Source organism: Lactuca virosa, chromosome 6 (assembly GCF_052849685.1).
Source record: "Lactuca virosa cultivar CGN04683 chromosome 6, Lactuca_virosa_CGN04683_v6, whole genome shotgun sequence".
Classification (NCBI taxonomy): Eukaryota; Viridiplantae; Streptophyta; class Magnoliopsida; order Asterales; family Asteraceae; genus Lactuca; species Lactuca virosa.
In genome coordinates this window covers 92,439,450-92,465,950 of record NC_136431.1, presented here as the reverse complement: position 1 = coordinate 92,465,950, position 26,501 = coordinate 92,439,450, and positions in this window count along the sequence as shown.

The window sequence follows — 26,501 nt, the reverse complement described above, 5'->3', positions numbered from 1 at the left end:
GCTACTAACATATGTGCCATATTCTCATTGGTTTTCTCTACTTTTGGATCATACTGAGATGGTGTTAGGGTGCAAAGTTATACATGGATTGACTTTGTAATGAATTAAACTGAGAAGACCCACTTGCGTGTGGGATTAGAACCTTGTGACATGAGAGGGAGAGAGAGAGAGAGACTTGTTAGCACCTCTATAAATAGTGGGTTGCATACTACTAGTAGAGTGTTCTAGATCCCCTTTTGTACTCATTACTATGATCATATACATCTTTTAGCACGCAAATCACCATGTTCATTGTGTTCTTACTATTTCGCATGTCAAATCAAACGCCCATAATTCACTACATTTGGCATTAGAGAGGGTCTTCGAATATTGAAGTGATTTTCAAAGAAACGGTTATCGATTTGGCAACAATCAACACAAAATGAACAATTTATGGTGAGTCTCTCAATGATCTCTCATAATCTCTCGTTTTCATTCCATTCTATCTAATTAATTTTGTTTCTATATTTTGATGATCCATTATTTTTTTGTTCAAACCCAATTAAATCAGATTGACTATTCTCGAGTCCAAACATTAAGGTCTAAATTCATTTGAACCAACTTAGTTCGTTCAAAAGTCCAATTCAGATTATCGATTTTGTTACTATTCACATCCTTATTTTGAGCCCAATTCAGCTGATACATTATTTTTTATTCCAAATTCATTCCGATTGATCTTTTAATTGAATTTGATCTATCCTGTTTATCTGCGTTCTTCAACGCATCATCTGAGTATCAATTTTCAATTCTCGATCAGTTTAAGAATCGCAAATTGTTTAATCAACAATGTGATTTCTTGTTTTTATCATTATTGATTCATTTAGATTTCATATATAATTGTTGGAATCGTTTTAAAAAAACTCTAGTTTACATCTGATTGTATTTGACTGAATTCTCGATATCTTTGTTTGACTTAGGATTTAATTTTCTTGTTTTTCACATTGATTTGAAAAGTATCATTGATTAAGTGAATGGAGATTGTACTGTGAATTCTTTGATGAACTGATGAAGAACATTCAAGAACCGATAAAGAACGGTTGCAATTTTCGTTGAAAGTGGGTATTTGATTTGAAATTCGATATTGAAAAGATGACTTTGGTGTTTGTCGGTACTTGAAATTGAAGGGTTAAACATTGAAAGTCAAATTCAGAGCGACTGATTGTTTTGATGACAAAAATATATGCAAAGTTGGAATCCTAAAGTATAATGTAAAGTTCGACTAATGTTTGCTGTTCGAATCAAAAGCATATTGAGAGTTCGGGGCCGGAAGTTTTTTTTGGATAACATCGATTTAGAATGATGTTGTTCGAATCGAGAATGAAGATTTAAATTTGTTGTTGGGTTCAACTCAAACACCAATTGGGAAGAAGAAGATTTGAAGTCACGTATTGACGATGCTGATATGGAGTCGATTTCGACTAGTGTTCTTTCAAGAGAAACTAAATTTGAATGCGTAAAGAATGAACACTTTGGGGTTGAATGGGTTGATTAAAGTCGAACGCATGTGCTAGAGTCGAATTTTACTATGACTGATATATATGAGTTGTTTGATTCGATAAAGCATTAAAAGATAGAATTCGAATCGACATGGAAAGTCCAACTTAGTTCGTTCAAAAGTCCAATTCAGATTATCGGTTTTGTTACTGTTCACATCCTTATTTTGAGCCCAACTCAGGTGATACTTTATTTTTTATTCCAAATTCATTCCGATTGATCTTTTAATTGAATTTGATCTATCCTGTTCATGTGCGTTCTTCCACGCATCATCTGAGTATCAATTTTCAATTCTCGATCAGTTTAAGAATCGCAAATTGTTTAATCAACAATATGATTTCGTGTTTTTATCATTATTGATTCATTTAGATTTCATATATAATTGTTAGAATCATTTTAAACAAACTCTAGTTTATATTTGATTGTATTTGACTCAATTCTCGATATCTTTGTTTGACTTCGAATTTAATTTTCTTGTTTTTCACATTGATTTGAAAAGTATCATTGATTGAGGTAATGGATATTATACTGTGAATTCTTCGATGAACTGATGAAGAACATTCAAGAACCGATGAAGAACGGTTGCAATTTTGGTTGAAAGTGGGTATTTCATCTGAAATTCGATATTGAGAAGATAACTTTGGTGTTTGTCGGTACTTGAAATTGAAGGGTTAAACATTGAAATTCAAATTGAGATGGACTGATTGTTTTAATGAACAAAATATATGCAAAGTTGGAATCCTAAAGTATCAAGGAAAGTTCGACTAATGTTTGTTGTTCGAATCAAAAGCATATTGAGAGTTCGGGGCCGAAAGTTTTTGTTTGGATAACATCGATTTAGAATGACGTTTTTTGAATCGTGAATGAGGATTTAAATTTGTTGTTGGGTTCAAGTCAAACTCCAATTGGGAAGAAGAAGATTTGAAGTCGCGTATTGACGATGCTGATATGGAGTCGATTTCGACTAGTGTTCTTTCAAAACAAACTAAATTCGAATGCGTAGAGAATGAACACTTTGGGGTTGAATGGGTTGATTAAAGTCAAACGGATGTGCTAGAGTCGAATTTGACTATGACTGATATATATATGAGTTGTTTGATTCGATGAAGCAATAAAAGATAAAATTCGAATCGACATGGAAAGTCCAACTTAGTTCGTTCAAAAGTCCAATTCAGATTATCGGTTTTGTTACTGTTCACATCCTTATTTTGAGCCCAATTCAGGTGATACATTATTTTTTATTTCAAATTCATTTCGATTGATCTTTTAATTGAACTTGCTCTATCCTGTTCATGTGCATTCTTCAATGCATCATCTGAGTATCAATTTTCAATTCTCGATCAGTTTAAGAATCGTAAATTGTTTAATCAACAATTTAATTTCATATTTTTATAATTATTGATTCATTTAGATTTCATATATAATTGTTTGAATCGTTTTAAACAAACTCTAGTTTATATCTGATTGTATTTGACTCAATTCTCAATATCTTTGTTTGACTTCGGATTTAATTTTCTTGTTTTTCACGTTGATTTGAAAAGTATCATTAATTGAGTGAATGGAGATTGTACTGCGAATTCTTCGATGAACTGATGAAGAACATTCAAGAATCGATGAAGAACGGTTGCAATTTTGGTTGAAAGTGGGTATTTGATCTGAAATTCGATATTGATAAGATAACTTTGGTGTTTGTCGGTACTTGAAATTGAAGGGTTAAACATCGAAAGTCAAATTCATATCGACTTATTGTTTTAATGAACAAAATATATGCAAAGTTGGAATCCTAAAGTATCATGTAAAGTTCGACTAATATTTGATGTTCGAATCAAAAGCATATTGAGAGTTCGGGGCCGAAAGTTTTTGTTTGGATAACATCGATTTAGAATGATGTTATTCGAATCGAGAATGAAGATTTAAATTTGTTGTAGGGTTCAAGCCAAACACCAATTGGGAAGAAGAAGATTTGAAGTGACGTATTGACGATGCTGATATGGAGTCGATTTTGACTAGTGTTCTTTCAAGACAAACTAAATTCGAATGCATAGAGAATGAACACTTTGGGGTTGAATGGGTTGATTAAAGTCGAACGCATGTGCTAGAGTTGAATTTGACTATGACTGATATATATGAGTTGTTTGATTCGATGAAGCATTAAAAGATAGAATTCGAATCGACATGGAAAACACACAGAATTGAAAATCAGTTAGCTTGGAGTCGAAATCAGTTTTAACTGGTGTTTGATTTTTGAGTCCAAGTCGAACTCCTAATGATCAAAATCGAGTTTGACTATTGTTGTTTGTTCCAGTCGAAATCAACTTCGACTAAAGATTGCTTTGATTTATTTGACTAATTTTTTTTCCCGTTCGAATCGAAATTGATTGGAAGTTCATTCTAGTTAAAAGCTATTTTGGAGTCGAAATCGGAAGCAAATGGAGTTCTTTGGAGTTGAACATAATTTCGAGTATGTGTTCCTTCGAGTAGTTCGAGTTGTGAATTGAGAATTCGACTGGTGATGTTCTCCGTTCGCATCTGGAAAACAATTGGGGAAGAAAACAATACTTTTCATTCGTGTGCCTTATCTTTCTGTGTATTGTCATTTTCTACCCTATTTCGCATTGGGATATTTTTTTGTGAAGAATGAAGATTTTTCATTTCGAATCCCTGCAGTTTTAGAATTTTGACAATTTATGCCCAGTTTCGCATTTGGGGTAAAGTTTCGCATTTAAAACTGTTTTGGTGCAACGGGTCCCTGCGTATTTTCGAAAATTTCAGTTTATACCATGTTTTCAAATTTCGAGTCAAAGACTATCGGGGAAGTGAAGAATTCGAAAGTATGTGATATTTTTTGAATTTTCTTGGATTTATGCAAAAAGTTTATGTCATGTATCAAGGGGGGATTGTATTTCATATTCTACATTGAGCGCTTTCTCATTCCCATATGCTTTTTATAATCATTTTGCAATTACAAAAGGGGGAGATATTTGAATATGAGAATTCGAAAGTTTTGGATTTTTCATATTTGGCGAATTTGAAGACCGATGTGACCTTGAGAAAGAGAAGTTTATGAAGTGATTCGAATTGGAAATTTGGAAGTGATTTGGGTTGTTTCCTAATTCATAAAGGGTTTGGAGATAATGAAGATTTTTAGGGTGTGTTTTTATGCTCAAAGTTGGGTAATTGATTTTGGAGATTTGGATACTCCAACTTACCTTTTGATGCTCGGATTGTAATGTCTCACACTCTAGAACCCGAATTGTAATGGATTGATTTGAGAAGATGTTATACATGGATTGACTTTGTAATGGATTGATTTGAGAAGACCCACTTGCATGTGGGATTAGAACCTAGTGACATGAGAGAGAGAGAGAGAGAGACAGAGAGAGAGACTTGTTAGCACTTCTGTATATAGTGGGTTGCATACCACCTATAGAGTGTGCTTGAGAGATGTAGTTCATTGTGATTAGTGATTGGGATATTTATGTAGAACTAGATCTAGATCCCTTTTTGTACTCATTACTATGATCGAATACATCTTTTAGCACCCAAATCACCATGTTCACTGTATTCTTACAATTCCGCATGTCAAATCAAATGCTCATAATTTACTACAGATGGGTACAATATCAATCATGGGGCATATATTCCAACATCAGTTCTATCCTTAAAAAATAATTAATGCTGGCCCTACTGATGGAGATTTTTATTTGTTTTGATGGATGACTCTTTCGATAGAACATCCTTATAATAATGAGGATGAAGATGATGAAGATGAAGCTTCCATGTAAGAATCTGAAGCCGACGAAGATGAAGATGAAGAATCCAACACTTCCTCCAGTGACTCCAGTGCTACTTCACCCTACAATAGTGCAAAGATTCATGACAATTCCCCTTCACTAATTCAATATACATTTAGTGAGGTTGCGTTTGTTTTTGAAGGTCCATTATCCAACCCTCCAATGTTAGCCAAGGTTTCTCCTCAAAGAAAAAATATTCATATCTACTTTCCCACATCTTCTCCATCACACTCTCCTCCCCATGAACCCATCACATATCATGCAACAACACCTCCCCATGCTGATACTACTACTCCACTGTCATCTCCACTACAAGTTATTGCTACTTTTCCACAATCATATCTACTTCATGTTGATACTACTATTCCACAGTCATCTCCACTTCAAGTTGATGCTACGTTCTTCAATCATCTCTACTTCAAGTTGATGCTACTTTTCTAGGTGAGTCAAGTTTATTTAATTTTCAATCAATGGTGATTTCTAAGGTTTCACTATTGCTAAACTTGATGGAGTCATTAGGACGGAAACTAAGCAATGTTCAAGCTGATGTGGATGAAATAAAGCACATCGTCTCGAGGGTAGATAAGACTGAAGAGGTTTCAGATTCTCCCTTCAGTTCTTCACACGAGAATCAGAAACCACCACCTCCCTCACCCCTACTGGTATTAATCCTCACACTCCATTTCAACATCCTCCAAGTTTAAATCACCCCTTCCCAATTCCTGTTGGATTAGGTGTCTAAGCCCATAACTATATTTGGTATGTACTTGATCTAATTATGAGTGTGGTCCTTTTGGGTTGTCTTCACTCATGCAACTTGATAGGATGACTAGTGGAGAGAGAGAGAGAGAGAGATAGAGAGAGAGAGATGGTATGATTTATTATATGAATAATATATTGGTACTCAGAATGATTTTATTAATATATTATAAGATTAATATATTATTTGGAAATCATATTATTAATTGGTGATTTATCAGAAATTAATTTGATATTAATTTTGGGATTAAAAGAACTGATTAATAATGGAGGGACTGTTTTTAAAATCATTGATAGTTGCAAAACTGGGCTGATGGACTCCTTATTTAGGAGTGGACGAAATCCTATAGGGTGGCCCTATAGATTTCGTCCAAGGCCTCTTATGGAGGTCCATGGGCTGCTTAAACCTTAAGCAGGAATTAGGGTTTCCTCCAGAAACCCTAGCAGCCCACACATTTATATAAGGAACCCTTCACTATGGGATTTTCGGCCTAAGCTTGATGAAACCCTAGAGTAGCTGATTTTCACCTTTCTCCTAAGTCATTCTTTGCATTGAGTGTTTGTGACTCTATTAGAGGTGCAACACTTGGGGCACTAAGCTTTCAAGAGTCGAGATCAAGCAAGAATTGTTCTTGTTATTACAATATAACAAGTGAGGTAATCATCTAATCCTATTTCATATGTCAATTTCGAAATTGTATGCTAGTATATAGTATTATTGTTTTGAGTTTGTATTTACATGTTCAATAGAGAAAAACTTAGATCCAAAGTAATTAAGGTTGCATGATCATATAGGAATGTAGTTATGCTCAAAACCCATCAGTGGTATCAGAGCCTAGGATGTTTTTCAATTGAATATATGTAAGAGTGAACAACGAAAAGAACAAGAAATCGATTTTTTGCTGTCTGGCAGCTAGACTCGACGAGTACATCATAGAACTTGACGAGTTCCTTGCCCAACTCGACGAGTTGACTTGTCTGGTGCCGGAGTTTTCGATTTTTTGGTCAGATTTTGTTTTGGATAATTACCATAACTCGTTTTTATTGCCTAAATTTGATTTTTATGATTGATATGAGATATCCTTATCAAAATTGATGGATTTGGTTAAATATGGATAATATAAGATTATTTTGATTCAAATATTTAACCTAGTAATTTTGAAAAGTTTCAAATTGCACCCTCTAAGTTTTGGAGTTTAAAATTTAATTAAAAGTTTAATTTTGAAATATGAAATTCTAAAACCCTAGTATTTTGAAAAGTTTTAAAATACACCCTTTTGGTTTTGTGATTTAAATTTAAAATTACAAGTTTTAATTTTGGAAATTTAAATGGAAAACCTAGTGAGATATCATTATGGTTTTATTAATAATTTAATTAAAAGAGACAATTAATAATTCCATAATGTGGTTTAAAGTTAATTAAATTAAAAGTTTATTTTATTTAAAAGATTAAACCATTTAGTATTTTAAAAGTTTAAAATACAACCGTATACTATTATAACATTAAAAGTTTAAATTATATATGTATAAAAATAAGTCAGTCTTACAGTTAGTAGGCCTCATTCACGAAGCTGGTCTATAAGGGGTGTTTAAGGAAGCGACCTGTAAAATGACCGCTATTGGGTATCCACTCTTTACCCACCGCACCCTTGACTAATGGAGGGTCGTTAGCCGAACGGGTAGGATAGGACACTAAATCCTCATGAAAAGTATAATGAAAATACAAAGTAACTAAACACTTTTAAAATTCCCAATGTTAGTTACTTTAGGAAAAATTTGAATTTGATGCTAACCCATGTAATTGCACATTGCACCTTATGGTCGTTAGTGGAGCATGTGTGGTTAATCGGCACACTAATATGGGACTAATGGGGGATGGAAATGGGTAGCTCGTAAGTTATCATTGATTGATGGAGCGTGTGTGGTTAACCGGCACATCGATTAGATGATAAATGACATCGAGAGTACCAAGCTAATTTGCATGGTTATTCACACCTTGTTTGTGATCCTTGGTATCTCAGTCATAAACTTGAAAGGCATAATCAAGATTAAACATGCCATTGAAAAGTTCAATGAATCTCAAAAGATCTAGGAATTTCATTTAAAACCTAATTCGTTTAAAATTTCATTTTTGTGGTGGAAGTGGTAAATCGCCATTTACCTACCTTGAAATAATTTACAATTGGATTACGGCATCCCTCTTCCGAATTGTGAATTATTTTGTTGGGTCCTAGCCTTGATATTTCATTTGGGTGATATATCAAGGATTAAATCAACTAACTTGAATTTCTCCCTTTTGTAGATGTCATGTTCTGACAATCATGGTCTTCCTCATCCTTTTGGAAAAGATTTTCCTTCTGAAGATGATGTTCCAAGTGTTGATCAAGGTGAAAGATAAATCCCTTCTTAGTGCATTGATGGAACTGGAAATCATACTTCTCTTCCACCACCTCCTCCAGTAATTCTCCCCGACCCACAATTTCGTCAACCTGAAAAGTTCAAGATGACTGAAGCCTTATTGGCATGCAAACATAAAGATGGAAAAATTATATGTGCATATGTTCTAAACATTAAGTTGCACCTTGACAGAGTGGGAATGTTGGGTGTCGTTTTCCCAAAGGAGCTGGCAGTTGACTTGGTTCTTCAGTCACTTCCCAAGTCATATGGTCAGTTTGTTAAAGACTACTATATGACAGATCACGACGTGACCCTTATTGATCTGACTTATTTGCTAATTGCTGCTGAAGCAGCAATGTTGTGGCACACCTGTCAAGCAGAATTTTCTGGAAGATCTACCTCCCACATTTCCATAAACATTGATGGCAAAGGTGATAGTCCGTAAATGGTTTCTCCTCCTGAAGGACATAAATCAGCCATGGTCGAAAAGTTTGATCATAAGAGAAAGGAAAGTTCTGAGATAGTCCCATGTGTCATTCCCAAAGAGTACGTACGTTTGTATTGCCAAGAGAAGGGGCAATGGATGCGAAGCTGCCATATCTACCTACAAGATTGCAAGGATTGTAAAGTCAAATTATATGAATCTACTTTAGGTAAGTCCACTATCTAACTCTATTAAGTTCCTATTTATATATTATTAATACATGATGTGATAAGATTGCATTTTGATGTTTTGTAGGATCGAAGAAAAGGAAGGAAGCTTAAAAGAAGAGTAAGCTGAGTCTGATCATGAAGAGATGGATTTCGATCGTATAGTTCGATGATCAGATTTTTGAGCTGCTACTTAGGAGTTATGATAAATTGCTTAGGAATATTTAGTAACATAGTTTTCATTTGTACTTGCATCGTAAGGATATGTTTTCCGCACATTATTAATCAAATTGTTTTATTTACTTTATGTTTCCTTGCAATGACATTTATGGAAAATTGGTGTTTATATATTTCTATTGTTAGCAATGTTGAAAAAAGGATTGGATTCTAAGTTATATCGCTTGTGGTAGTGTCGTAATTTTCCAAGTAAGGAAGGATTCTCATCACCCAAGTTTCAGTTGGACAGAAACTTGGAATCATATGATTTGAATTGTGTGATGTATAAGAATCTTGATCTTTGGTAAATTGAGACTGATTCCTTGTTCACATATGTATGTAAGTCAAGTGAAAGGCTAATGGATCTAGTACACATTGATGTGCATTGGTCAGATCCACCACAAAGGAAAATAAAGTCTATTCGTCATGATTTACTTTTGGTTCAGTAAATATGGTTATGCTTACAAGATTAAGTGTAATTCTGATACCTTGAAAAAGTTTCAATGTATAGCAGAACGAATAGGAAGAATCAATTAGGCAGTAAGATAAAAGTTTCTTCGATCTGAAAGGAAAAGGAGAGTACTTTAGTATCATGTTTTATGATCATCCTAATGATTATGGAACCATGTCGCAATTGATCCTCTAAGGACATCTTAGTGCATTTATATGACTAAGAAGAGGAATCGGGTATTGTTGAAATAGTTAAATCAAAAGGATGAGTCATACTTCATTCCAATATCAAGGTTTAGAGTTATACTCTAGTTACTCGAAGTTGTACCTTGAGTAACATATTATAAGTAGGTTTACAACACATCATGAAATGTGGAGTAGAAATGTTTCTTACTCTTGCATATTTGAAATTGGTAGTTGTGATGTTTTGGTTTAAACAAAGACTAACTAGGACCAATTGTATGAAGTGTTCTCTTGATTAGAACCCACACTAACTCTTGAATATTTGTTTGTCGAGGAATGTTCCTTGACAAAGAATCTTATATGTCAAGAAGTCAGCGGGAGTCTTGTTGATCTTGAAAGGTTTCAAGATGATAATCAAGAATAAATGTTTTAGTAATCACTAGCACACAACCTGAGGTTGACAACCTATCATGTTGCCATATTCTTGTTTCCATGTCATTCCAGTTAAGTTAACTATGCATGCGAGTTCTATGAGTTCTCAAATCGATTGCATAAGGCAAAGCACCTTTATCAGTGAAAGTACATTGGTCAGTGTAGGTGAGATGATCAATAACTTGAGAATAAGGAAGTTCAATCCATATGAGTTTGAATTTGTCATAAACCTTGTCGTATGATAGTGGTTGGAAATACAAATTCACATGGATAGGAACACATACACCATAAAATCTAAGTAGTAAGAGTTTTCTCTCTACTTCATGAAAATGATTGTGAGGAAACACTTTCACTTGTAGATTTTAAAGGATTAGAGTTAGCCAATGTGATGATTGCGTTCTCAAGTTCGAGTATGATTATGGAATCCATTTTCATAGTTCGAATTGTGAGAAATAGCAAATAGTTTGAACATTCGAGACTTGTTATTATGAGTTTTGAAAGGGTTTAGACATACACATAAGCTATCTAATGAATGGTGTATGAGCTTGAGAAGTCTAGATAAGGACTTATCGAAGCACCACATATCAGAAATCTGAACTTTGGTAAGAAAGTCAGTAGGTATTGATTTTTAGAAGTCCAGCTAATTTCTGGGTACATGTCAAAGCTAGTGGGAGCATAATTGTGATGTTGTTAAGAACATAATTGTTATGCTAGTGGGAACATGATTATTATGAAAGCTGTTGCAAGTTAGCAATATTGTTTATAGCAAACAAAGTTCTAAATTTGCAAAGCTGCAGAATTTGGAAATTGTTTCGCTATAGTAAGGCTTTAGGGAGAGGGCATCAATACTTCATTTCAAATCTAAAAGTTTTAGATTGAAATTTTAATGGAACTTAGTCATAAACATATATGAATGTCATGTTGAGATGTTTCAACATAGGAAAATTCTATATATGGAAATATTATAACAAGAGACTGGTCCAGTATCACGTCTTTATGTAAGACATTATGAATCGTATCCCATATGCTTCATGTATAGGATCGATTGGATATGCTATAATATTCGCCCGTTTTAATTTTTCCAACTGCCTAGCGCATTTAGAGGGAAAAAGGACTAGAACCAGATATGACTAAAGTTGTTAAACAACTGTCAAGAAGGTTTACAAAAAAATGGTTGCTAGTGGACAGTTGGAAGTATAGTAATGGATGGACCATATTGATATAATTCTCAATAGATAGGATTCTATTAAGAATAGATTGTCATATGGAAATTATGGAAATGTTTCCATAATGGGAGTTGGATATTAAGAATCCATGTGTAAGTTAGAAACTTTTATGCAAGAAGGATGTTCAAGGAATGTACCTTGGATGTGAGACTTCATTTCCGGAGAATTGTCTTGTAACAATCTCAAATGGAACGCTTTGTAATATCATTGGCCAAGTCTCTATGATTTTGGTTCCTATACATTAAAAAAGGATAATTGCATGATAAGTTTAGAATCTAAGACATTATAATAGTGGCAATAATTTGGCATTCTTACACTTGGAATAGGGATTTGGAGTTATGAAATGAGGGTCATTGGAAATGTGTTCAACTAATCTATTTCACAAAGTAAGGACCATAGATAAACATAGTGTGCATGCTTGGAGCATGGGATGACTATTGTTTTAATTCAAGTATTAACTTGATTGTTCGAAACATTATACAATGAATAAGGTCTAATTAATATGGTGATTAAATAATAAGTGTTTTATTTGTATTTAAAAGTCTTGAGAGCATATTGGATTAGGTTATTCATGTGTTTCACTTCACATGTTTTACTTCCCGAATAATAAGATTATTCAAACATCCACAGCCAATCATACTTTGGAAGTAAGTAATGAGGTAAGACTGTCATGAATCCGACTGTAGATTGTCTAAATGCTTAGACATAGCAAGTGTTTGCTGTAGTATTCAAGAGTACTCCTGAAATAGGAATTTGAGTATTGGATTAAACCCATGCTCATTTCAATCACTTCATGGATTATATCACGAGTGATTGTGAGACGATAATATTTTATATTCTTGAAATGAAGACATATGAGTTGTTGTTTACGAGTCGGTTGCGCATTGATACTACGTAAACGTATTAGTAACTTGATGTTATAAAACGTATTGCTGTGTGTGATTTGATGAGTAAATGGTACAAACATATCACTCGAAGTTTATCCGTTCCTTTTACTCTAAATGGGATAAAATCGATATTTGTGGGCCCCTCGATGATTTAGTGATGACACCCTAAGCACTTGACCAAGACTGGACTGATTTGATTTGTTGAATTAGTCGGTCGTCATAAATCGGAAATCGGGAAACAGAACATGGAAAGAGAGAAAGATCATAAGCCATGCCTCTTGTCCATACGATATCTTGTAGAATGGTGGAATATTTGATCCCTTATCTAACGACACGTTACTGATAAGATCAGAGTTCGACAGCGGTTTTTGAATGCTACGATTGCTAATCAGATTCTGAAGTCATACTTGCAATTATAGTTATTAGACTTATCCAAGTGGGAGAACGCTGGATTAGGTGTCTAAGCCCTTAACTATATTTGGTATGTACTTGATTTGATTATGAGCATGTTCCTTTTGGGTTGCCTTCACTCATGCAACTTGATAGGATGACTAGTGGAGAGAGAGTGTAGGATTATTATATGAATAATAAATAGGTACTCAAAAAGATTTTATTAATATATTATAAGATTAATATATTATTTGGAAATTGTATTATTAATTGGTGATTAATCAGAAATTAATTTGATATTAATTTTGGGATTAAAGGAACTGATTAATAAAGGAGGGACTATTTTGCAAATCATTGATAGTTGCAAAACTGGGCTGATGGACTCCTTAATTAGGAGTGGACGAAATCATATAGGGTGGCCCTATAGATTTCGTCCCAGGCCTCTTATGGAGGTCCATGGGCTGCTTAAGCCTTAAGCAGGAATTAGGATATATTCCAGAAACCCTAGCAGCCCACACAGCTATATAAGGAACCCTTCACTATGGGATTTTCGGCCTAAGATTGATGAAACCCTAGAGTAGCCGATTTTCACCTCTCTCCTAAGTCATTCTTTACATTGAGTGTTTGTGACTCCATTAGAGGTGCAACACTTGGGTTACTAAGCTTTCAAGAGTCAAGATCAAGCAAGGATAGTTCTTGTTTATACAATATAACAAGTGAGGTAATCATCTAATGCTATTTCATATGTCAATTTCGAAATTGTATGCTAGTATATATGATTATTGCTTTAGAGTTTGTATTGCATGTTCAATAGAGAAAAAGTTAGATCCAAAGAAATTAGGGTTGCATAATCACATAGGAATGTAGTTATGCTCAAAACCCATCAATTGCCTCTCCACATCTCGGCACTCCACCACTTTTTTCCCAACACACTGATGATGCCAAAAAGGGGGAGAACGGTAAAGAACAAGAACAGGCTGGTAAAGAACAAGAACATGATGACAATACTACTGATAAGTTTGTGACTAAAGATGAGAATGGTAAGCCTGAGACTGAAGATAATAAAGCCTTCCTAGATATGGATTTTATGTCATGAGTTGTGCCTTTAAATATTATTTATCCAGAAGCTCTTTGTAAAGGGGAGATTCTTCCAAGCGCTCATAGTGATGTTGAGTCTGATGATAATCATCTCATCACAATGAAAAGGAAGGCATCCTCCTGTTCAGTTCCTCATAGCAAGAAAAGAAACCTTATGGTTAACTTAGAAGCTTTGGCGAGGCATTAGAGATTGCCAATCGAGGAGGTCAGACAAATTTGCACTGAGCATAATGCTTCAGTTCAAAAATAGAATGCTCAACTTCGCTCCTCCAAGATTGCGCAAAAGTATGCCTCTCCTGAGGGAGATATTGATGAAAAAAGGTTAAATATATAACACTCCAACAATGTGGTCGCTCAATGAAAAAGGGTTTTCGAGTTGAATGCCTGCGTTGACAGGAATAACTTCAAGAACATTTTAGTTCGGAGAATTAAATATGACCCCATCATCAGGTTTAGGTGCACTAATCCCAAGGATGAATCACTGAAGGTTCATCTGGTCAGAAAGAAGATTGAGTATGAATACACCTAGATTGTGTTTGCTTGTGAATTGGTCAAGTATGGTTATAGCGAGTGGATTCAGATTATGGATATTATTACCAAGCATAAAGGAATTAATGTTCACGATCTGAAATTGGAACTACAACAAATGATCAATAAAATTAAAGAAGCTAAATTTAGTTCTTTCATTTTGTCATTCTCAGCTTTCTTCCTCAGCGACAATTCCTAAGCAGAGGAAATCTAAAAATGCTAAGTTCCTTCTTCCTTTTGGCATTGTCTACGTCAACAATATATTGCTAGTTGGTGTTGCTCCAATTTAACATTTTTTCATTTAAGAACCTGAACATGGAATCTTCTATCCTTATGAACAAAATCAGATGTACTTTCAACGCACTAAAGAGCTTTACACTGCACCCAATGAGCATCTGTTTCATCTACGTATAGAGTGCATGGTCATGAAGAAGTTTAAAAGGATTATATGTGGCTGATCTCACTTCTGACCAAGCGTATTGAAGAGCTTAGAGCTCAAAACTTCTAGTGGATGAAGAAAGAATTTTGGATGAAGCTGACAGGTGCAGTTGAAATTAGTTTTGGCATCATCAAATCGGGTGAGATTATAAGGTCAAACCATACATAATCTGATGATGTAAGTACTAAGACACACTTTCCACCAACTCGAGGGCCAGTGCCAATGTAAGTTCTTAGAATCCTCAGATTCAGAGTGTAATCTTTTGTACTGATGTTTTTCTGTATGTTATGTAATTATAGTTGTTAGATAACTAATCCGAAAACTTAGTGATTAGGATAAGCTTATATATTTAGATTAGAATCAATCCCATTAATGTCGGGATTTATTGTTTAAAGTTCAAGTATATATTCTTGTAACTTTTTTGCTCTCATTGTAGCCCTAATTGTTGCTTTGTTCTGATTCTCTTTTGATAATCATTTCTTAGCGAAATCATCTTTGTGATAACTCTGTGTTAATTGTTATTATTCTTTTACTTTTTTGTATCCAACCTACAAATCTTCAGGAATCATCACTAAACGCATGGGTCATATCTTTTGTAACAAATATATTGTAAATTTTACTTGGCATTCAACAAAAAATATACAACAAGATATAGAACCTATTAAATATTATATTGTTTAAGTGTTACGTATAAAGACAACACTAATATGTTAATCAAATTTTAATAAACGCGAAGTTACAAAGCAACCAACGAAGCCACCACATGATGCAAAACTATGCCATTTTTTATTGAGAAATTAGATATCCTCCTTTTCTTCTTCATATTTATCTTCCTACCCATGTAAAATGGTGATAAGTGTCATAATTTGATAAATTTTATAATGTTTTAAGACACTGGTCATCCTTTCTTATGGGTAGGACGATAAGTAGGATGAAACGAAGGAGGATATTTACTTTTTTTTATTTGTAGAAAGGCTGAATTTTATGAAAAGTAGAAAAATGTTAGGAATCATGAACACATTACAAAGAGCTTACAACAAACAAAGAGTTTTATACTAATGCAACCCAATTCACAATAATATTACCGATTCTATAGAAGATTTGTTAGGAAAATATAACAGGAAATTGCATGAAAGAATTGAAACTGAAAAATGTTGTTGAGACCTGTGTTAAACACAATGTTCTTAATAGAAATTCGCAATATATGAGTGTTTGTTTCCCAATATAGAACACCGATAAATAATTCTTCAATATTGTCCGAACCCTCACAAGGCCGGAAAATACCTTGGTTGCAGCAAGAGGTTGAAGAAAAGCAAAAATGTAGGAGAAGAAGAGATTTCCGTATCATTCAGTGTAACACAATTAGTCATAGAGGGGTTATCATTATACAACAAAACTTTTCTGGTCGGCCGCTGGTGCATTCGTACCCGTAGGACGAGCGCTGGCACACAAGTTTAGCGAATTCAAGCCAAATTCGCTCGCATTTGCACCCCCACCCTCTGTGCGCAAGAGAGAGCCTTTGTGTCATTTAAACTTATGATATATCATTTTGGACATATGATATACCAAGACGAAGGTGTTACGAAGGAGAACACGGACATATAATTAGTTTTCCATTTTGATTAAATTTATAGCTCAAAATTCATGCGTAAATATTAGAAAAAAAATCCATTTTTGGAAATTAGTAAAACCTGTTTTCCAATAATCCCCCACATAAATGAAAATTGTTTTAACATTTCCAAGTTTCTTAGGTAAATCCAGCCGTTAGGATTGGTATATGTTACCCTTTGAACCTTCCTTTAGGATACATATTTATTTTACTAACAGACCAGTAGAATCAATGTCCTTGAAATATGTTATCATTTGTGTAAATAATCAATACATTCCTTACATGATTCTCCCTCAGTTAGCTAGGTTTTCATTGATGTGCCCATTATCGTCATGAACACTTACCTGGTTTTTTAAGAGCTCTTAGGATTTCAATATTAAATTCCCTTTGAAATGACCCCACTTCTCTCACACATAGGTGATTCTATCATAATCCTTAAAAGCTAAATCTTGATTTCCAACATATCATCTACTTCTATAAGCTTAACATGCATCATTTTTTGTTTATAGGAATGGGTTAAGGTTGAGTCCTATAGTGATTCAAATATGTTATATGTAAGTAGGTTGTCCCATTAACCTAGATCTTGGGATCTCCAGTCAGCTAGGTTGTATTTTCCTTCACAATAACTTAGTCATTCATGGGTTTTAATCCCATTCCTCTTGATGAACTTGCAACTAACTCCACATTTAATCCATTAGTTACTATATCCACTATGTTATCCTTAGACCTTATGTGGTCAATTAAGGAAATATCAGTACTATGTTATCCTTGGACCTTATGTGGTCGATTGAGGAAATCTTAGTAGAGAGTATTTGTAAAATGGTATTGTTTCTTTGAAAAATATGTTGAGACTTACCAATACACATAGAACTTTGTGCTCGTCTAATTGCTGATTGACTATTTTAACACCTAAAATTTCAAAAAAAATGCACCCAATTTTTTTTTCCTATTTTCTATAACATAACATAACATATTTTCATAACAACTATGTATAAAATCGGTTTGACAAAAGATTTTACAAGTTTAAGAGTATTCAAGACCTTCAAAATACATGGTTTCAAACCAAATACAAACTAGTACAAAAGCTTCATATCCATTTCCCAAAATATTGAATAGTTTTCCATTCGACAATCCCTTAATTCACGCAGTAAACATTTAAACATCTATAAGATATCAATATTAATGATTAATATTTTAAACATTCTTAAAGGAGCGTTCCAGCAATACATATTTTGAATTTAATGAAAAAAAAATTAATCCCTTAACAAATATAGTTACTCCAAGTAATGAACATCTCAATCGTCTCAGTCCTTCACATGTTTCCTTATTTTGGATTCCTAAGATATGTATATATACACACAGATTATAAGTTCCCAGTATACTTCATACAAAATTTTTAAGCTTCTCTTTATCATATTTAAACTTAAGACAACATTTTTAAGCATTTGTTTATCTATTTCGAAATATTCGAACTTGATATTTAAACTAATTTATACAATTTAACTCATTAAGACATAATATTATTTCAAGGGAATACCATTCATAATGCATAAGGTATGATATTATAATGCATACATACTCTAATTCATCACATATAACTTAATTGTAGTTTTAATACAAGTTCAACACCATATTAGGTTTCTAATCACTTAATTCATTAAGTTAATGACTAAATTTTGATCATATATGAATACACCAACTTAGGGTTTATCAAATTTTCACAAAATATCAACTACAATCATATATGTGTATGGTATTTCAGCTGAACAAGTTAAATATCTGATGTAGGCCCTAGTGTTGGGGATCGGACCCTTATGTTCCTAGAGGCCCATGATCGAGTAGCTATACGGGCTTCCCGGAAATGGCCATAACTTTGGCGATGAGGTTCCGTTTTGGGCATGCAACCAGTCAAATCGAAGGTTGAATTAAATAGAACACCATGATAAGTACCCTATTGGGACTTACCAATTTTTGAGTCCATAAATATCTTTCTAAATGGAGTTTTGAACAACTTTGTGTTTTTTCCATAAATTTTTGGTTTTTGTTTTCATGTTTGTATTTGAACCATAAATCTTTTTTGGTCACTTTTAATTTATGCATCTTATTTAAGTGTCTTTGATGTAATTTAGATGGTCATCCATCAATTTTAAGAATTTTCAGTTTCTTGAAATTTTGTGTGTGTTGAACCAGATTTTGAAGCCAATCCCATGGTATTCATAGAATCAACGTGGTTTTGAAGAGTTTGTCAAGGGAATTCTACTAGAATCAACATGATCAATATTATTTTTATTTGTTTTTTTTTCACATTGCGTCAATATCACATCAAGAACATAACTTAAGTATAAAATTCTATTTCTGCTTAGGGTTTAGACCAAAAACCCCTAAATTTACCTAGTCTAACGCACGGAAAATGGAAGAATCAATATTAGATTACATTGGTTTGACGGATTAACAAGTTAATCCATGTTTTTCACTTGTTAAAAGTACTCTCCTGTGTTTGTGTGTGAAAATTGTACCTTCAGTAGGTGTTTGAGAGAGTTTTTCTTTATATTTTATCGACTAAGTGATTTATCTAATTTATGCTCTGAACCGATAACTGCACCGCGACTTAACTTTGGTTGCGATGTGTTTTAAAATTTTTGTGATATTTCTTTGCTTAAATTCTTTTAATCTGTTGTAAAAGAAATTTAGCAATGAACTTACAACTGTGAATCTTTAAAGTACAAGGATGTCATTAATCACTTTACGTAAGATACTTCTCGCCTCGAACTAGCATTGTGGGTTACCATACCTCGCGTTGCGGTTACACTTATCTTGCTTGTACTTTATGTTTTTCATTATATATTCTTCTAGGAATTGACGTATTCACACAGCTTCTTCTGCACTTTTATAAAGTGATATAAACTAAGATTCCACAATGGATCTAGCTATAACTGTTTGTATTGAAGATTTCCATGATGTAACTCTACTCTACGTATAAAAAAAAACCCATTGGTTGACTTGGAATATTTTATGTGAGATCCAATTTACATGATTATACCCTTCTATTACCTCCATATATCTTGTATAGTGCAACACAAAATTTTCAGTACACCTTAAGTATCGTAATACTCTTGTAATACTCTTCTAATTTTCATCACTTAAATTACTGGTAGATTTGCTTAGTCCGTTTATTGAAAATGTAAGTCATGTCTGGTACAACTCATAAGCTACATTAGACTACCAATAATTCTTTCATATTTAACTTATGCAACTCCTTCACCTATGTGTTTACTTAGATGGTGAATTGTAACGATTGTCATGCTAGCCAAATTAGTATCACCATAGTTGACCATCTCAGTAATTTTGTCCGTATAATGAGTTTGACTTAAAGTAAGTCCATTTACAGTCCTTGTGATGTTCACACCAAGGATGGCATCTATAAAAACCATGCCTTTCATGTGGAATCTTGCCTTTAGCATGTTGTTAGTTGATTGAACCATTTTATCGTTGCTACCAATAATAAGCTTGTTAGAAACATAAAGGAACAAGATAACAAAACTCTCACTTTTTTTAACATAAACAAACTTGTCATATTCGTTAATCGTGTATCCGTTTTCCAACAATACATGGTCAAACCTATGATGCTTGATAACGACTATTTTAGACATATAATTTTAGCGTTGTCTTATTATTTTATGCTATTTTTTATATTATTTGGAACAAAAGGTTCTTATAAAGTTTTAAATTATTGTTTTATAGATATAATATGTTGCTTGAGCAAAAAGGAAGCAAAAACGCTGAAAAATAGAGTTGGATCAGATTAACTAAGAAACGTGCTTAATTTTACCTGAAGAATGTCACTCCTCTATAAAAATGCATAACACCTTATTGAAAATGGAAATTTATTTGCGACCTGATTATGTGTTTGTGTACATACAAATTATCGATTCCACACTGCGACAAAGCCATTACCATGTCGTGGTGCCACTGAATTCTATAAATAGTTATTGAAGCATCCACATTGACATATGTGATAAGAAACCTCCAAATCCGCATATTGAGGGTCTAGAAGGTGGTTGTAGGGTCGTTAAGGTTATATGGAGCAAGGATTTGACGTATTCGAGAGCTAATTATGACACCCCCTATTTTTCATAACTGTAAAAAAAATTATTTACCCCTTAAAATCAGAATTTCTTTGTTTTTCGGAAAATCCCAGTATAATGAAATATTTTGAATACAAAAAATTGTTTCAAAATATCAAAATCCTAAGTATGTCATAATCAATACAACAGAACATATGTTACATCGTAGAGACCTAACAATCCTGAACACTATTGCAGATTTGCCTCTTATTCACTCGACATCCTAATCAAGTTCCAACAGCTTTAACCCTGTTACCTGTGATGTCAAAGTATTTGATGAATATGTTATCACATTTCATCTACGCCCGTGGGTTATAAATCCACAACAGCAACATAATTCAAAGGACCATCTAGATAATGAATTCTTGTCATCTTACCTTGGGAGATGACCAAACATACCGTTACGGTTTCCTCATTGGACACACCATATCTGGCTATCTAAAGGATTACGATAATGTACTCTAGTATGAAATCCAAACATTGGTACCTAATAGTGTAACAGAACATAGTTCTACTCTCCGCTCTTATCAAACACACCCTTAATATTATGCTACCCAATATGCAAACTTAATTGAACTAAGCATCCCCCTTAAGTCCTAGTGTATAACTACACAAGATTACAATCCTTGAAATCAACTTTTAATACTAAATTTGTTTAGACAACCCTATCTTAATTTAGTGTATATATTTAACACAGAATATAAGATATTATATACAATAATCTTGTAAGTAATAATACTTTTTTTAAGATTATCATGTAATAATATCATATAAACACATTAACACATATATAACCATATATGGTTGATACTTTCATTTTATTTACTTCTTTTTATAGTTTAATTTAGAGCATTTCATCTCATTTTTGTTAATCCTCATGCATATTTTCTCTTTTTTATATTTTTCAACTTTATCGGGTTCTTTTTATTTTCTTGATCTTATTTGTAGATTTATCAAAGACTATTCAATGCGGAGCGGTTACAAGAGTGAGGAGCCTTGAAACATGGAGCTTGCGGTGCATTTCCGGATTATCTGATGGAATTTAATTTGGGCTAATGGTCTAAGAAGAGATGTGATGATTTGGGCTTTAGAAAATCAAAGGATGATATGGGCTAGTTTGGAGGCATTTTATTGGCAATGAATATGGGCTTGATCTTAAAAGAAGTTGGAAAACAACATTTAAAATTGCACAATTCATTGATCGAGTGAGTATTCGAGCTTTGGATGATTAGAGGAGGTGACACGGTCCAAAGTTGAAGAATTAATTAACAATTGTGGGCTAAAATCTAATGGAAAAGAAGTGGACCAATGTGCTAAGGCGGTGTAGGCCCAAGAAATGAAATTGGCCGATTCATGACCAACTCACGCAGCCCGCTTAAGAAATACGCTAAAGCCCATGCAGCCCACTTGACTTCCTGCAAGTGCATTTTCATGATTTTGCTTTTGGCTTCAACTTTGTGGAATTTTGGTGGGAGTCTTTTGACACTTCTTCACATCCGAAAATTGATCATTTCTCTGGAGTTTTGGGAGCTTTTGGTTAACGTGAAGAATATCAAAAACATCATATTTTGCTCTTGATTCTTGCTACATATTGGGTACTTTTAACCTTTCTTTTGTTATCTAGAGTTTAGCCATGTTAGGCTATTGGTTGGCTTTGGTGAAATTATTTGATTGACTGTTGAAGAACTCCATGAAGTTGTTCTTGAATCTTTATCAGAATTTTTTATGTTTTAACATCTTTTTGCTACTTGTATGTTTTTATTCATGAGTTTAAATGTATTTGTAGTGATTAGTTGGCTAATTTCTTGATTAAGTAATGGATCTTCAAATTATCAAGCAAAAATTGATTCTTGTGTTATTTTTCACTTCACACAATCACAAAAAGATTTTCTCCAACATAGTAATGAAAGCATTTGACTCCTCTTGGATTTGGAGACTTTTCGGTTTTTAATGCTAGTTAATTTTCATTAATTACATTCTTAATGGAAATTGTGACTTTAACTAAGGAAATATGTTATGAGCTACTCAAACTATTTTAATAACTAAGAAAAGTCTAGGTAATCTCAAGCTTCTTTGAGTACTATATCCAAATTTGTGATTTAAGACAAGTATTGCACTTTGGATTCTAATGATATGTTCACCAAAAGTTCAGGTGAGGAAACCAAAGTCAACCGTCTTTTTCTTATTGATTTTACATCAAAATCTTGTTTTTGTTAAATTGTCTCTTTAAATCTTAGTTTAATTCTACTTTTCTTTTAAATAGTTCAAAAGATCAAAAATCCCCCATTTTTATTTTATTTTAGTTTACACGTGTTTGTACAACCAGATTTTTATAGAAGTAATAAATTGAACCAATCTCCATGGATACAATCCATTTACCACAATACACTATTTTAGTGTACGAGATTTAGGGTTATTATTTTGTTGGCCTAGACAACCACCACTGGTTCACATAATGTACACTATCAAATATACATTTTATAAATATTCCATATAATAAACATTTCATTCACTTATAACCTTTCAAGAAACAATAAATACTTTTTAATAATTACTTCTATTAAATCGTGTTTCTGAAAGTAACTTATCACTCCGTGGTTGAGGTGGAAGATACATGGTTAGGCTAGCTTCTTGCCTAACAATTCAAAATTTCCTTTTTTTAAACAATCTAAATATGAATATTACTATGCTTCAATACTCATTCGTATTTATGAGCTTACACATTATTTCTGGAATTTTCAATAATCCCAAGAAATACTTCAAGCTCCATTAAATCAGGAACAACCTAGCAACGTTATATAGGAGGTAGGATCCATTTGGTGTGTGTGTATGTGTGTGTGTATATATATATATATATATATATATATATATATATATAATATACTTTTTGGAAAATCACCATTAAACACCTCACTATATGTAGCTTAAACATCATGCCCGTCAGTAGATAAATCAATATTACGACTTGGAATCACTGATAAATCTTATTTACAAATTCATAATAACGGCTATGAACATATATAAGGTACACTTAAAGCATAACAGGTGTAGCTTAACTTACAGAGTTTTTAGCGAAAAGTTGGAAAGTTCGTAGCCAGAACATCGACACAAAACACTTCTTTCTGTTAGGTTCCTATATACCTCAGAGCTTCTCTAAAGTGCTCAGAAACTTAGAAAATATAGTGATCCAAATGAAGGGGGTTTCCAAAGGATTTTGGGAAGAAAATTGTGTAAGAAATGAGAGATTTTCGAGCTCCATTTATAGGTTGTCAACAAGGAAAGCATGCCCCACTTTTGTCGTGGGCGCGCCGCGCCCAGGCATTGTGCCTGATTCCTATTGGTGCCACCTGTCTGGTTGTCGTTGGGCCACGTTGTTTGGTCGGTTAGAAGATTTGGTTTCTGTATCTCCCACGTGATGCACTCTAGTGCCGCCAGGTCATCGCTCACAAGTATTTTTTGCAATCTTCGAAAAATCACAACTTTTGCATACGACCTTCGTTTTCAATGTTCTTTATGTCCACACACATGTATTTCCGAGTACAACAACTTTACTTTAGATATCAACAGTTAATTCTTAATCTATTTTAAACTCATAGTTTTTATAGACATTCAACTCTCGTTTACATTGTTTTGGATAACAATAAACCAATTTTATTTTTGATTTTTGTTTCGGACACTATTGTACTCTATTGCACCGAATCTTTGAAAAATCACAACATCTTAATACAAAGTCAGACCTAGACATGCTTTTTACCTACATCAACATCATCAAACCTACTACAATTTTCATCAAGACTATTTATCCAAAACAATATTTTATTTTAAACTTTTATTTATCGTTATTCATTAAAATAATATTGTTTTATACAAATTTTATAGGCTGATAATATACGTCCATAAAACATGTACGCAATATATAAGTATAATGTATATAACTTGTACTGTGTACAAAAGATTCTTATTTATTTATGATTTTCCTATTCGAGGATTTAATTATTCCATAAAACAAATATTTATAATCTATAATCAATTCGCAGGCATTGCAATTACCTACCACTTACGATGATTACGTCTCAGAATCATATAGTAGCAAAACAGCTCTAAAGAATGATTCATAGGTGGCCTTCTGATCCCCTAGTAACGAGTTGCCCTAGTACTTGTTTTCACACGGTACTATTTCAACCAATCCCATCGTGTTATACAAAAAATAATGTTTTAGGTTCTTTTTGTTGGATTAGGTGTCTAAGCCCATAACTATAATTGGTATATACTTGAATTGATAGTAGCACAGTCCTTTTAGGTTGCCCTCAAGACTAGTAACTAGGAAGGATGATTTTGTGATTAAAAGAATTAATTAAAAGTGCAGGGACTGAATTGTAGTTGTTCAATAGTTGAGCAAGAGGAAATCTAGAACTTTTTTCTAGTGCCTTAGCGTTTGTAGAATAGTCTCTAATGGATAATTAGAAAGTGGATAATTACCCGGTTTAAGATAATCTTGGACTTAGGTATATGTAGGATTTCCTATTTGCAATATAAATATGGACATAACCCTATAATTTTCGGCCACTTGTTCCAAGAGAAATCCAGTTGAAAATTTGAAGCCTCCTTCCTTCTCCATAATCTTCTTCCATTGCTAGTATTGGGTGTGAGCCACTAGAGGCGTGGCAATTGTGATGCTTGTTCTCAATGTCTCAACAACACTAAGAATTTGGATTGTTATTGCTATATAACAATCAACGGTATGTTTTATAACCCTAATTGTGTATTTTTTATTATATAATGGTATTCTAGGGTTACTACATTGTTGTTCATATTTTATGTTCAATTAGAGAAAATGTAGATCAAATTTAGGGTTGCATGCACACATATGATTGTTGGTTATGCTCGAAACCCATTACTTTTATGACAAATTAACAGCCTGCCGACCTAATTCCATAACATTAGATTTTTTTATTTAAGTAACCTGGTTACATTGAAATCCTCACACGACCATTTCTCTTTATCCAAAAGCGACAAAATTCATGTACTTAACTGTCTCGTGCCCTTTTGAGTTTCGACTTTGTCGGACTACAACATTTTCACATTATCACCAACATAAGTATTTCTAAAAAGATCATAGAAAGGTCTCAGTTCAAAAACCTTTACTTATTCTTGATAAAGAGTCTATAAAAGACCAATTCTCTACATATATGATAACTTGGAAGGTATACTTTTAACACTTGGTCTTATTATAACCCACACCATATCATGTTTCTTCACACTATTGGGACTCTTCATGTTAAGATCTAAGGTACGATCATTCCAGTTACTCATAAGTATGAGTAAAGGTTTCATGTTCCTCACAATATCTGATGTCATTTTCATACTTCTTACCCAAATCATCCATTCTATCATCTGTATAACAACAACCAAATCTGGTCGATTGGAGCAATCTTTGGGTCAGGAATGGGGAGCAGTTAAAAAGGATTTTGCTCTAGCCATTTGAATGCCCATCCGGAGAGCATCAGGAAGAGAGGATGGCCAGGAAACAGCAGACCAGATTCTCTTTTGCTCTTCTGTCATTTCCTTCGGAAGGGTCAACTTAGGAGCTTGAAGACCAAGAACTCCCTTAGGAGCTTTATCCGGAATATATTCATCTTCATCTTCACTTCCTTCTTCTTCTCCGGAGTTTCCTAGCATTCCGGAGACGACATGAACTTCATCTTCGGAATTTAGGTCTTCATCTTGGAGTGTAAATTCCGAGGCGGGTTTCCAAGGTTGGCTTGGGCTTCTCCCCCTCTTGCAT